Here is a 12,896-nt window from a genome sequence, read left to right as displayed (position 1 = left end):
CTCTTCCATTGAATTGAGGACTTCGGATGAAAAAGGACAATGATGCCTCTTGAGTGGGTGGCCCCGAGAGAGGCTCCCCTGTCTTGTCCCCTTCCAGGGGGCAATGGGGCCGGCCTGGAATCAGAAGGCTTCTTTTCTAGTATCTCTCCCAACCTGTTTTATCCATCTCTGCAAAAGAAGCATTGCCTAGCAACCAGAGAGGTGTAATGACGTCCTTGGACTATTCCATTCCACTCTTGTATACTTAACTCTGGTTGATTATTAGCACCTGCAGTGGGAAGGTGGCAACCAGCTTTAAAGAAAAACAAATTCTGTAAAGTCAGCAGAGGGCAGAAAGGGCACTTCTGGCCTGACTTTGGGAAGATATCTGGCCAGTATGAGATTTTTCAGTTCTCAGAATCTTTCTTCCTAAACCTGTAAGATTCCCTGGGCAAAAAGACAATAGACGCTAAGAAAACTCTTTGAAATACGAGCCCTTCCATTCGCTTTCTAATCTGCAAAGCTGTGAGGCAAATTTTATCTTTGCTTGCCCGCCTCTCTTGACACTCATAGCCTTTACATTTTGTAAGTATATTGAGCAACTGGAAAATAATATGGTGTAGGTAACTATGATATGCCATTAATGGGCTTTCTGTGTCTTTCTCTATAAGAATGTGTTAATAATTCACATTTTAACTCAGAGTCACTGTTGACACAGTGGTAGAGAGACTTTTCAAAGAGCCATTTCTATCACCAGGTAAATAATCCTAGATAAACTTTGCTTACCCCAAGACTCAGGTATCTTGGACACTTTAAGGTATGCCTTTGGGAAAGTCCATTTGGCTGAGGTCCTACCATAGCAAACTGGCACCAAAAAAAAAAAAGAAAAGAAAGAAAGAAATCCACCCACTTGCTCACACAGAGAAGATATCAGGCACTTTTGCATAATGCAAATTTCTAGACGTGTGGACGAAGAAGGTCCCCTACCCTCTGGTAAACGGAGGATGCTGTGGCCATCAAGCCAGCAGACACTGCAGCCATCCTGCCTGTGCATCCTGAGGGGATTCAGGATGGAGAAAAGCAGGATGCTGGCCCCAGATTCTTAAGTAAGTGCTCGTGCATGCTGAGTCGCTGAGTCATGTCCGACTCTTTGCTACCCCATGGACTGTAGCCCGCCAGGCTCCTCTGTGCATGGGATTATCCTGGCAAGAACACTAGAGTGGATTGCCATTTCCTCCTCCAGGGGATTGTCCTGACCCAGGGATCAAATTTGGGGCTCCTTTGGCTCCTGCACTGGCAGGCGGATTCTTTACCACTGAGCCACCTGGGAAGCCCACTGATTGTTAAGGGGCACATCAAAGGGGTGGTTTCAGTGAGACCAGACTCTCACATCTTCCCATACAGAGAAAAGCACTGAGGTCATTAACCTGAGATGTCTGGTTTTCTTTAATTAATCTTTTGATATTCCAACTATATAGCTCTTTTTTAAAAAAAAAGATTTTTTTCTTTGATGTGGACCATTTTTTTTAAGTCTTTATTGAATTTGTTACAATATTGTTTCTGTTTTATGTTTTGGTTTTTTGGCCCCCAGGTATCTTGGTTTCCTGACTAGGTATCAGACTTGAACCCTGTGCACTGGAAGGCGAATTCTTAACCACCACAGCCAGGGGTGTCCCCCAACTATATAGGAGTTCATTGCAAAAACTCCTATGTATCCTGGCTCCTCCTTGACCTCTTTGGAACAGTCTCTCAGAGCGATCTGAGTGGCTGCCTCTTGAGGTAAACCCTCAGCGTGTCCCCAGATAAAATACAATTCTCAACTTTTAGGTTGTGCAATTTTTTTTCAGTCGACAGACTCAATGAAGGGCAAGAGCCGTGCTTGCCCAGTGCTCAGGACAAGACTTGAGCTTTTCTTCAACCTTGCAAGTCACAGTTCCTATTAAAAGGAGGGAAAAGAGCTTGCTCCACATTCTTGCTTCCTGGAGTGGGAACCACGGTTGAGATTTTGGGGTGTTTTTTAAGAAATCCTTTTTCTGTATTTTGTGTGTATATGTGCTGCTGGGTGCAGCAGGAATAGTTTGCTTTCTCTAAAGATGTGGTTATATTATGTTGGTAGAACTTTGTTTCCTGCTTCTTTCTCTCATGTCTTGTTTGTGACGTAGCTCTATTAGCAAAACAAATCGCTATGGTGGCCATCAACCTCCTGTTTGTGGTTCTTGATGCTGTGTACACAATACTTTGCTGTTTATAATAATCTGCTGTATGGGAGCGTGTGTTCAGTTGTTCAGTTGTCTGACTCTTCTGAGCGTGTGTTCAGTTGTTCAGTTGTCTGACTCTTCTGTGACCCCATGGACTGTATCCCACCAGGCTGTTCTGTCCATGGAATTTTCCAGGCAAGAATACTGGAGTGGGTAGCCATTTCCTTCTCCAGGGGACCTTCCTGCCCCTGGGACTGAACCTACACTTCCTGCATCTCCTGCATTGGCAGGTGGATTCTTTACCACTGAGCCACTTGAGGAATCAGAATTTAGATTCAGAAGACACTGGACCACCATGGAAGTCCCCTCAAAGGGGACTTTTATCTCCCACTTTCAGGAGGAAAAGGGAATTCAGAGGGCCTTTCTTAAACCAGCTTCTTGCACCTTCAGCTACATTTGATACTTAGGTCAACAGGGCATTTATGGGGTGACCTGTTCTGTCCCCCCGACAGTGGAGAGTCTTTACGAACTTCCGATGCTCTGTCTCACAGAGGTCACTCCTGTGCTGAACAAGGGCTTACCTGGGATGTGAAAAGTCCAGCTACCTTCCCCTTGCTCCACCCAGAGTCCTGCGAATGCTTCTGCAAGTAAGAGAAGATGACCCTCCCTGGGACATGTCCAGCCAGGCAGCCAAGCGAGGGGGGCTGGGTGTGGTCTCCCCAATGGCTATGCCCAGCTTGGTCACACACTGGCAGCCCAGTCATGGGCCTGGCATCTGTCTATTAGCTGATCTGATGACTGCCAAGCCCTCAAAGCCTGTACTGAACAGCTGAATGTGAAAGAAATAACATCCTGGTTTCTACCCCAGCTCAGCCACTAGTCACTCACTAAGGTGTCCTAGGAAATTCCCACTGTTTCTGGGGTGAGTTCCTGCAGCTCTGAGATGAAGAGAGCTAAGCTATCTCAGTGAGTCTCAAACTCCTCCACTGAGCTCCGCCCACCTCTCAGGCACCTCCTGGGGCATCCTTGGTCCTGTGTTGCCTCCTCAAAGTTCACAGTATCTTCTGAGACTTCTGTTTTATCTTTGAGTCATGAAATATTGTCATTCTGTTACATGGTTGCTTTAAAAATAAAACCTCAGCCCCATAAATTGCCCCTCTCAGATGTCTGGCCTGACCACCTGATGTTGGGGTATCCCTGGCCAGCCGGACTATGCCTCAAGGTGGTCCCAGCCCTCTATCCCCTGCTCACAGAGAGGAGGGGAAGGTCAAGGACTCCCCAAACTTCCCACTTCCATCCCTGTGCCAGGCTGATGACTCCCCGCTGAGTTCAAGTCCCAGCCTCATCACTATGGGCTGTATGGTTGTTGTTTGTTGTTCAGCCGCCAAGTCGTATTTGCCTCTTTGAGACCCAAGAACTGCAGCATGCCAGGCTTCCCCGTCCTCCACTATCCCCCAGAGTGTGCTCAAATTCTTCCTCTACCTTCAAATTCATGTCCATTGAGTCGGTAATGCCATCCAACCATCTCATCCTCTGTCGCCCTCTTCTCCCCCTGCTCTCAATATTTCTCAACATCAGGGTCTCTTCCAATGAGTTGGCTGTTCACATCAGGTGGCCAGAGTGTTGGAGCTTCAGCTTCAGCATCAGTCCTTCCAATGAGGATTCAGGGTTGATTTCCTTTAGGACCAGCTGTGTGACTGTAGGCAAGTCACTCAGCCTCTGTGCCTCCCTTTGCCAGCACAGAAAGTGGAGGTGACAATACCATGGTCAGGGCTCTGGTGAAGGACACTCAGCATGTGGAAATCGCTTCATGTGATGAGTGTCTCAGCCCCTTCCAGCTCAAGATCCTCTTCCTTCCAACCCGCTGCCCTCTCATCACTTTTACCCCTACCTTCAAGCTCAGGTAAATTTCTCTTCCATTTCATTTAACCTTTCCCCGACTTCCTTCTCCCCTTACCTGTGTCTCGCTCTCTTTTATGTTGTTCTACTTGTGACCCTAAGATGACCTCAGGGGCTGGGGCTGGGTATCAAAAGCCTTAAGGTCACGTGCCCTTGACTATTCGGCTTCTGGTGCTGGAATCCGTCGTGCTTTGAGCCTGCATCCGGCATGGGTGCCTCAGTGATGCAGATGGTGGCCTCCTTGACGGTGAGTTGCTCGGGAATCCACTTACTAAGCTCTCAGGGGCTGTGTGTGTTGGCAGACAGAAGTGGCCACGCTGTGCCCCGTCGGAACCACGAGGTCACTCAAGATGCATTCACAGCTCAGAGGCGAACATAAAACAGCATCTTCTAATATTCCAGCACTGAAAATCTTTATTGAACAATTTTAAATATTGTACAAAGGTCTCCTGACCAAAAGCCTAAAGCTGTTCTGTTTGCATATGGCAGGGGTAGCGTGAGTGCCAGCCCTTCCAGCGCCCCCACCCGCCTCCGTGGCCCCTCTTGGCGTCCCAGCCCCCTTGGTCCGAGCCTGCAAGCATCCCTGTGGAGACTGTGTGGTGGGGCAGGGTGTGCCTGCCCTGCCATCAAGTGAGCAAAACAGGACCCAAATCTGACAACAGACCTTAGGTTTTGACTTAGTGCACACTGACGGCCTCAGTCCATTCAGGCTGCTCCTGGAGCAGGTGTCACAGCTCATAAGCAACAGAGGGCTTCTCTGGTGGCCCAGTGGTTAAGAATCCACCTGCCAACGCAGGGAACACGAGTTCAGTTCCCGGTCCAGGAAGATCCCACGTGTCTCGGAGCAACTAAGCCCACGCGCCACAGCTGCTGAAGCCCGTGTGCTCCAGACCCACCAGCCACAAGAGGAGCCACTACCACGAGAAGCCCTCACAACGCAACTGCAGAGTAGCCCTCACCACTACAAAACCCACACAGCGCAAAGACCCAGTTCAGCCAAATATAAATAACTAAATAAAATTGTTTAAAAAAAAAAAAAACAGACAACAGACATTCATTTCTCCCAGCTCTGGGCGGTGTAGGGGTGTCAGTCAGTGAGGGTCCTCTTCCAGGCTTCACGCTTCTCCCTGCATCCTCACCCGAGGAGGGGGACACGGTGCTCTCTGGAGTCTCTTTGACAAGGGCACTGATTCCATTTATGTGGGCTCCACCCTGGGGTCCTCATTGCCTCCCAAAGACCCCACCCCCCCAACATCACATTGGGCCTTATGAGTTCAGGATTTGAATTTTGAGGGAACACATAACTAAAGTCTAGTACTTACCTGGGCTTCCCTGGTGACTCAACCAGTAAAGAATCCACCTGGAGTGCAGGAGATCCGGCTTCGATCCCTGGGTTGGGAAGATTGCCCTGGAGGAGGACATGGCAACCCACTCCAGTATTTTTGCCTGGAGAATCCCATGGACAGAGGAGCCTGGAGGGCTGTAGTCCATAGGGTCGCAAAGAGTGGGATACGACTGAATGACTAAGCACAGCACAGCACAGCGTTTACCTACAGAAAACACTGAAAGGGTACCAATTTGTTACAGATGATTTTCTCTGGATGGTGAGATTACAAGAGTTTTAAAGCTTTCTTTTGCCTTGGAATTTTCAAAAAACTTTAGCATAAACACATGACTTTTATATTAAGGACAAGAATCAATACAAGTATTTCTGGCAGCAATAGGAGCTGAAATCTATGGCCTTAGTTGAGGGCAGAGGGTGGGGGAAGGCAGGACAATGCTGCAGAGCCGGGGACCCAGACCCAGGCCTGACACTGGACACTATGAACTCTATCTCAGGGTCCCCGGGAGCCAGTGGGGGTTAAGCAGGGAGGATGGACCATCCCATGGAGGACACTTGGGGTTGCTTAGAGTAACGGGACAGACAGAAGGGATGGCGCAGTGGGTGAGCCACCAGGGTGCACAGCCTGCTCACCTTCAGGGACAGACAGGAGGAATGGAACAGCGGTTGGACCACCAAGGTACGTGGCCAGCTTGCCTTCAGGAGCCGCCCTGGTGGGGGTGATCACTGTGCCCAACCCACTCTGCGTCCCCCTTTAAGGAGCCAGCAAAGCTAAGCAGATGCGGCATTGGCAATCCAGGTTAAAACGCTGCCAGAGGCACCGTCCTTGGGAGTAGGTGCAGCTGCCTCTTGGCTTCCACAGAAAGGTGAAGAGACAGGAAAGAGGAGGGATCCAGAAGCAGGTGGGCAGGTCAAGGTCCGGATTGTGGAGGTGAAGCTGGCTGAGCCATGGGGGAGAAAGGTGGGACCCTCCTCCCTCTGAGTGGAGGGAGAGAGTGGAGACAGGGACGAGGTGAGCTTGGGATGGAAGCAAAGTTGCCGAGGACAGCCCTGAAGGTGGGGTGGACTGGGAGGGGAAGGGTTGGTGGTTAGGGTGATATGGGGAGGGGAAGGGGTGGTGAAGAGAAGGGAACAGGAGCTGTGATTAAAGAAGAGCAGAAACCTTCCATCACAGGTCCTGATGGGGTGAGTTGTGTCCCCCAAAACACACTTGAGTCCTACCCCCAGTACCCAAGAAAGTGATCTGATTTGGAAGTGATGGTCTTTACAGACATAGTCAAGTTCAGGTGAGATCAGGCTGGTTTAGGGTGGGCCCTGGGTGGTGACAGGTGTCCCTATGCAAAGCTGGAGACACATAGAGCCTGGAGGAAGAGGTTGTGTAAAGACAGAGGCAGAGACTGGAGTGATACAGCCACAAGCCAAGGGCTGCCAGCAGCTACCAGAGTCTGGGAGAGACAGGGAAGCTCCTCCCCTGGAAGCCCAAGAAAGCAGAGCCCCGGACACCCTGGGTTCAACTTCCAGCTGCCTGACTGAGGGCACAGGGGTCTGCTGTTTAAGCCCCCAGGTTGTGGTACGTTGGCGCAGCAGCCCCGGGAAGCCAATGCTGGTCCTCGTAGACACTGCCCATAGCACACTGCCCACCTGGTCCCTGATGGACACACAGCGAGCTAGAACCACCTGGACCCTCAGATAAGCCTTGTTGCAGGGTGCCTGCACCCACCACACACACACACACACACACACATTCCCAGAGATGGGCATTTGGCAGAGGCATCCGAGCAAAGCAAGACCAACGGGCAAGGTTGAGGGAGGAGGGCTGAGGTCAGCACACGGAGCCCTTGCAGACAGCCATCTGACCCCCGATAGCATGCCAATCCGGTGGGGGACAATGAGGAGCCATCCCGTCCATGTGGGTCATAGAGATGCACATGCTTGGGGCAGGGCATGTCCACATAAGTCTCCAGACACCCTGCCCCCTGGGTAGCTGAGACCCACTCCTCTCGCCCACCTCCCCACACCCAGGATGAGCCCCAGGGGCCTGGGGGGACAGAGAGGTCCTGGTTGGAGTGTCGCTGTCTCCTTCCTAGGACAGAGGTCAGGGACCTTTCCTGGGCACGTGAACACCTCTACTGAAGGAAGTGAAGAAGGCGCTGTGTGCAGAGGTTGCCGTGCTGGGCAAGGGAGGCACAGGGGACCTTGAGCTACTGCCCGGGTCACAGCCTGTGAGGCCAGCCTGGGCTGGGCAGTCATCCTAGAGGAACCAGGTGTTCCTCAAGGGCTAGGCCTGTCCTGGAGACAGGGGTGTCCTCCATAGCAGGTATTAAATGAATTCAACGAGGAGGCCATTAGACGGATACGGCTCAAAGGCAGTGACAGCTGTGTAAACAAACCAAGATCCAAGCCTACAAACACCTCATGGTTCTGAAATCAAATCCTCAGGACAACCAGTCCTAACAGCCACAGAGGCCTTCAGCTGCACCATCAGGAATGTCCCGTCTGCTTCCCCGAGTGTAAGTTTCCACCCCCACAGCCCGTGTGGCGCCCCCTCATTCCCATTGACTTTTGCTCAGATTTACTCTTAAACTGTTCACAATGCCTCTGTTTAATTTCTCACGAGGAGACAAGCCCAGCCTGCTGGTAGAGCAGGCACTCGCCTCAGGGAGGGGAGCAGGTAGCCACAGGCCCCTGGAAGGGATCCGAGGTTCTTCCATTCAATATGCAAATGAGTAAAACGAGGCCAAGAATAATAAAAGCTACAGCATCATTAGTTGAGAGCCAGGCTCTGGGTGGGCACGCTGTATCATTTAACCCTCATAGCCCTGTGCAGTTGTTCCTATGGGCCCACTTGGCAAATGAAGCGACTGAGCCAACACAGGACTGAGGACCCTCCCCAAATTCTTGAGGCTGCGGAGGCAGAGTCAGGCTGGAATCTGGGCTGACACTGGAGGTTGCCTGTTGCCTCCATTTCCCAATCTTCTCCTCTTGCTCCCCAGCCCCTCGCCACCACCCCTCTACCCAGTCCCAAGCAGGGACCCTAACCACGAGGTCCTGATGTCTTTCCCTGGCAGGGAGCCAGGCTGTGGTCAGGCCCAGGCTGTCCAGCCGGGACAGGAGAGCAGAGACTCTCAGGCCAGGCCCTGAGCGCTGAGCAGGAGCTGCACCAATGCCACCGTGCAGTGGGCGAGGCCAGCTCCAGACGAGGTCCCCCCGGCTTTTGGCTGACCTGGGCACTGTGGCCCCGGGGGCTTCAGCTAAGAGCCCTGGGACACTGGAAGTCTCAGGCACACACGGAACTGGCAGGAGTTAAAAGTGGCTGAGGTCATCTGCATGCTCAGGCTTAATAAAGATACCAGAGAAGACACCACTAGCTCCAGGCATTGTTCTTCGGATGCTTTTGATCCGGGATTTCTCACTGTCTCAAGTTAAGGAAGTTTGAGGCACTGCATTCTTGAGGTTTCACAACTCTTCCCTGGATGGGGGGCTGGGCTGTCCTCACTCCCCGTTCCCTGGAGAACCTCTCTTGTTTTTGCACACGAAACAAGGTGTCCTGATTCTGTGCTCGCCTCACTGTGTGTGGGTTTCTCCCAAATTGTGTACCCCCAAAAAGCCATGTCCCTCCCTAGCACCTGGATGCACGTTTGGAAATATGTTTTTGCATACATGCTCAGTCCCTTCAGTCATGTCCAACTCTTTGCGATCCCATGGACTGTAGCCCAGCATGCTCCTCTGTCCATGGGCAAGAACACTGGAGTGGGTTGCTATCCCCTCCTCCCTCCTCCAGGGGGTCTTCCTGACCCAGGGATCGAAACCGCGTCTCCCCATGTCTCCTGCATTACAGGCAGATTCATTACCTCTGAGCCACCAGGGAAGGCCAGGTATAACCAAAGTGAGATGAATTCAGACTGGAGTCGGGTCCCACAGCCCCTCCTGACCAGGCCTTTCTCGTCTGACCCCGGGCTGTTCCCCACTGCCCCATTCCACCCAACCCGGCCCTGACTGTAGTCCTGACTGTGGTCACTGAGCAGCTCGGCCCAGACCCCCTTATCACCCCACCTGCTGCTAGTCCTGTACAAGGGGAAGCCCTGTCCAGCCAGAGTAATGCCATTCTGCAACTCGTGCCCACCCACCCCCATTATCCTGCTCTCACAGCCTGGAAAACCCCATTCATACATTGCCTCCTCCAGGAAGCCTTCTGGAAAACCTCCGTGTTCTGAAGGAGCCCTCATGCTGGCATTTCCCACACTGTGGGGTTGATCATTGTCTGTAGGTGTGTGTGCTCCACTGGGCAGTGGCCTCCTTGCAGGCAGGGACTCTGGCCATACTCATGGAGCCCCTGATTAGCACCGGGCTGGTGCTGACAAGGACACCGTAAAAGTCAGGGGAACAGGAGAGAAGGGACTCCACACAGGCCAGGGGTTAATTCACTTCCACTGTTCACGAGCTTCCCATTTGGGGCCCCAAGGCAGCGTCCTCTCCTTGGTCCCAGAGTCCCTGTGCCGTCATTAGCGATGGAGTCAGACAACGACAATGACGATGTGCATCCCTGCAGCCAGGTTCTGACACAGAGGCTGGAGGGAAGCAGGCCGGTACCAAAGAGTGAACGGAAGGGGCAAGTCAGGAGGCAAGTGGGTCAGAATCACTGTCTGGGAACAGGCATGTGGGGGACATACAGAGCGGAGGTGGCAGGGAGCCAGTGGGCCCCAGCAGCTGTCTCTCCATGCTGTTCTCTGGGGTGCAGTCTCGGGACCCCGCCCCACAGCCAGTTCTTGACTCTGTCGCCACACGGCGTCCCAAGAATCTAATGTCACCGTCCAATGGCTCTAAGCTACCCTCTCTGGCTTGTTAGCTGAGGTAAGCGTGGTAAAGTTTCTGTCCTAATTACAATGCTAGCAGTTCAGGGACTGCAGACAGCTGTGAGGGATCCAGGGCTCCCCTGGTAGCTCAGCCTGCAATGCGGGAGACCCCGGTTCAATTCCTGGGTCAGGAAGTTCCCACAGAGATGGGATAGACCACCCATTCCGGTATTCTTGGGCTTCCTTGGTGGCTCAGACAGTAAAGAATCTGCCTGCAATGCGGGAGACCTGGGTTTGATCCCTGGGTGGGAAGATCCCCTGGAAGGGAATGGCAACCCACTCCAGTATTCTTGCCTGGAGAATCCCATGGATAGAAGAGCCTGGCAGGTTACAGTCCACGGAGTCACAAAGAGTTGGACACAACTGAGCAACTTTCATGTTCACATTCACGTGAAGGATCCAAATTCCCCCAAATTGCTTCTTCGACTTGAGGGGAGTTGAGTGAGGACAGAGTCCCTGACCTGCCTCAAGGAGACACTTTGGTGGCGGGGGGGGATGTGTCTGTGCCTCCAGCCCCCATGGGAGCTGCTGGCTTCCATCTGCAGGTCCCCCAACACCCGGAGCCCTGCACCCGCCAGCCACCCCCAGGTAGAAATTCTCAGTGACTCCAGTCACTGTTCTGCTCTCAAAGGTTAGAAATGAATGGATAAAGAAGATGTGGTGCGTATATGCAATGGAATATTACTCAACCACATTCCATTTGTAGAAATGTGGATGGACCTAGAGCCTGTCATACAGAGTCAGAAAGAGAAAAATAAGCATCGTGTATTAATGCATGTATGTGGAATCTAGGAAAACGGTACTGATGAACTTATCTCCGGGGCAGGAATGGAGAAAGAGACAAAGAAAACAGACGCATGGACATAGGGAGGCAGGGAGGGGATGATTTGGGCGGTTGGGATTCATATCTATATACACGCACATACACTGCCACGTGGCTTCCCAGATGGCGCTAGTGGTAAAGAACCCGCCCGCTGCTGCTAGAGACGTGAGAGACGCAGGTTCGACCCCTGGGTCAGGAAGAGCCCCAGAAGAAGGAAATGGTAATGCATTCCAGTATTCTGGCCTGGGAAATCCCATGGACAAAGGAGCCTGGTGGGCTACAGTCCATAGGGTCTCACAGAGTCAGACAGGACTGAAGGGACTTAGCATGCATGCATGCACCATGTGTAAAATAGATAGCTATGGGAAGATGTTGTATAGCACAGGGAGCTCAGCTCAGTCCTCTGTGATGACCTAGAGGGTGAGGGTGGGAGGGAGGTCCAAGAGGGAGGAACTATATGTATACACGTGACTGATTCACTTTGTTGTACAGCAGAAACTAACGCAACATTGTAAAGGAACTATACCTCAAATTTTTTAAAAAAAGCTTAGAAATGTTGGCTTTTTACCTTCTCCTATACTATCTTTTAAGAAAATTGTGTGTGCATATGTGTATATAAATATATATATGCATGTTGCTATGGGCTGCATTGTGTCCCCTCAAAATTTTTATATTCCAACCCTGCCCCTAGTACCTCGCCGTGCAACCTTATTTGGAAATAGGGTCACTGCAGATGTCATTAGTTAAGCTGAGGTCGTACTGGAGTGGGGTGGGCCTTCTAACCCAATATGACCAGTGTCCTTATAAGAAGGAGAAATTTGTACACAGACAGGCACACAGAGGCCATGTGAAGATGAAGGCAGAGATCAGGGTGATGCTCCTTACAAGCCAAGGAGCAACAGAGACTGTTAACAAAACCCCCAAAACTTGGGGAAAGGCCTCAGAAAGAACTAACCTTACCGAAACCTCCGTCTCCAAGTCTGGCCTCTAGAATGAATCATGCAAGAACAAACTGTTGTTGTTTAAGCCACTCAGTTTGTGACACTTTTTTACAGCAGCCCTAGGAAATTAATTGGTGTTGCTGTTTAGTTGCTTAGATGTGTCCAACTCTTTGCAACCCCATGGACTGTAGCCCGCCAGACTCCTCTGACCATGGGATTTCCCAGGCAAGAATACTGGAGTGTGTTGCCATTTCCTTCTCCAGAGGATCTTCCCAATCCAGGGATTGAGCTCTCATCTCTGTATTAAAGGTGGATTCTTTACCACTGAGTCACCTGGGGAGCCCAAGAAACTAAGATGGATAGACATATACAAAATCCATGCCTATTGAGTAAATACGGAAAATACAAAAATCATAAAGAAGAAAATAACAACCCTAGTTCTCAGAGATATTAATGGCACACGTTTAAGTGGACATCCTTCCTTCCTTTTTTTTTTTTTTTTTGCCCCATATGGGTAGATATAAAGTTGAATTCACACTCTGTATTTTTCTTTTAAAATATGACTGTTTTCCTGCATTATTAGTTGTTCCTCGAAATGGTTATGTACATCACCAAATAGCTAAGCAACTTTATTTCATTATTTCTAATTGTTTGCAATTTAAAAGAAATGCAAATGAACATCCTTGTGTGTAAATCATTTCCTGCATTTCTGAGCATTTGGATGAAACTTACCCAAGCTGCAGAGAAGGCCTCCATTGTTTTAACCCAACTGGGTAAGTACACCCTCTCAGCCCAGGGATCAGAGTGACCTTGTCCTCAGGTCGTGCATGTGAGATGGGTTCAGAAATGAACCTGCAGCCT

The sequence above is a fragment of the Bison bison genome, unplaced genomic scaffold, assembly GCF_000754665.1.
Source record: "Bison bison bison isolate TAMUID 2011002044 unplaced genomic scaffold, Bison_UMD1.0 scf7180017864037, whole genome shotgun sequence".
NCBI lineage: Eukaryota > Metazoa > Chordata > Mammalia > Artiodactyla > Bovidae > Bison > Bison bison.
This window is presented reverse-complemented; position numbering follows the sequence as displayed.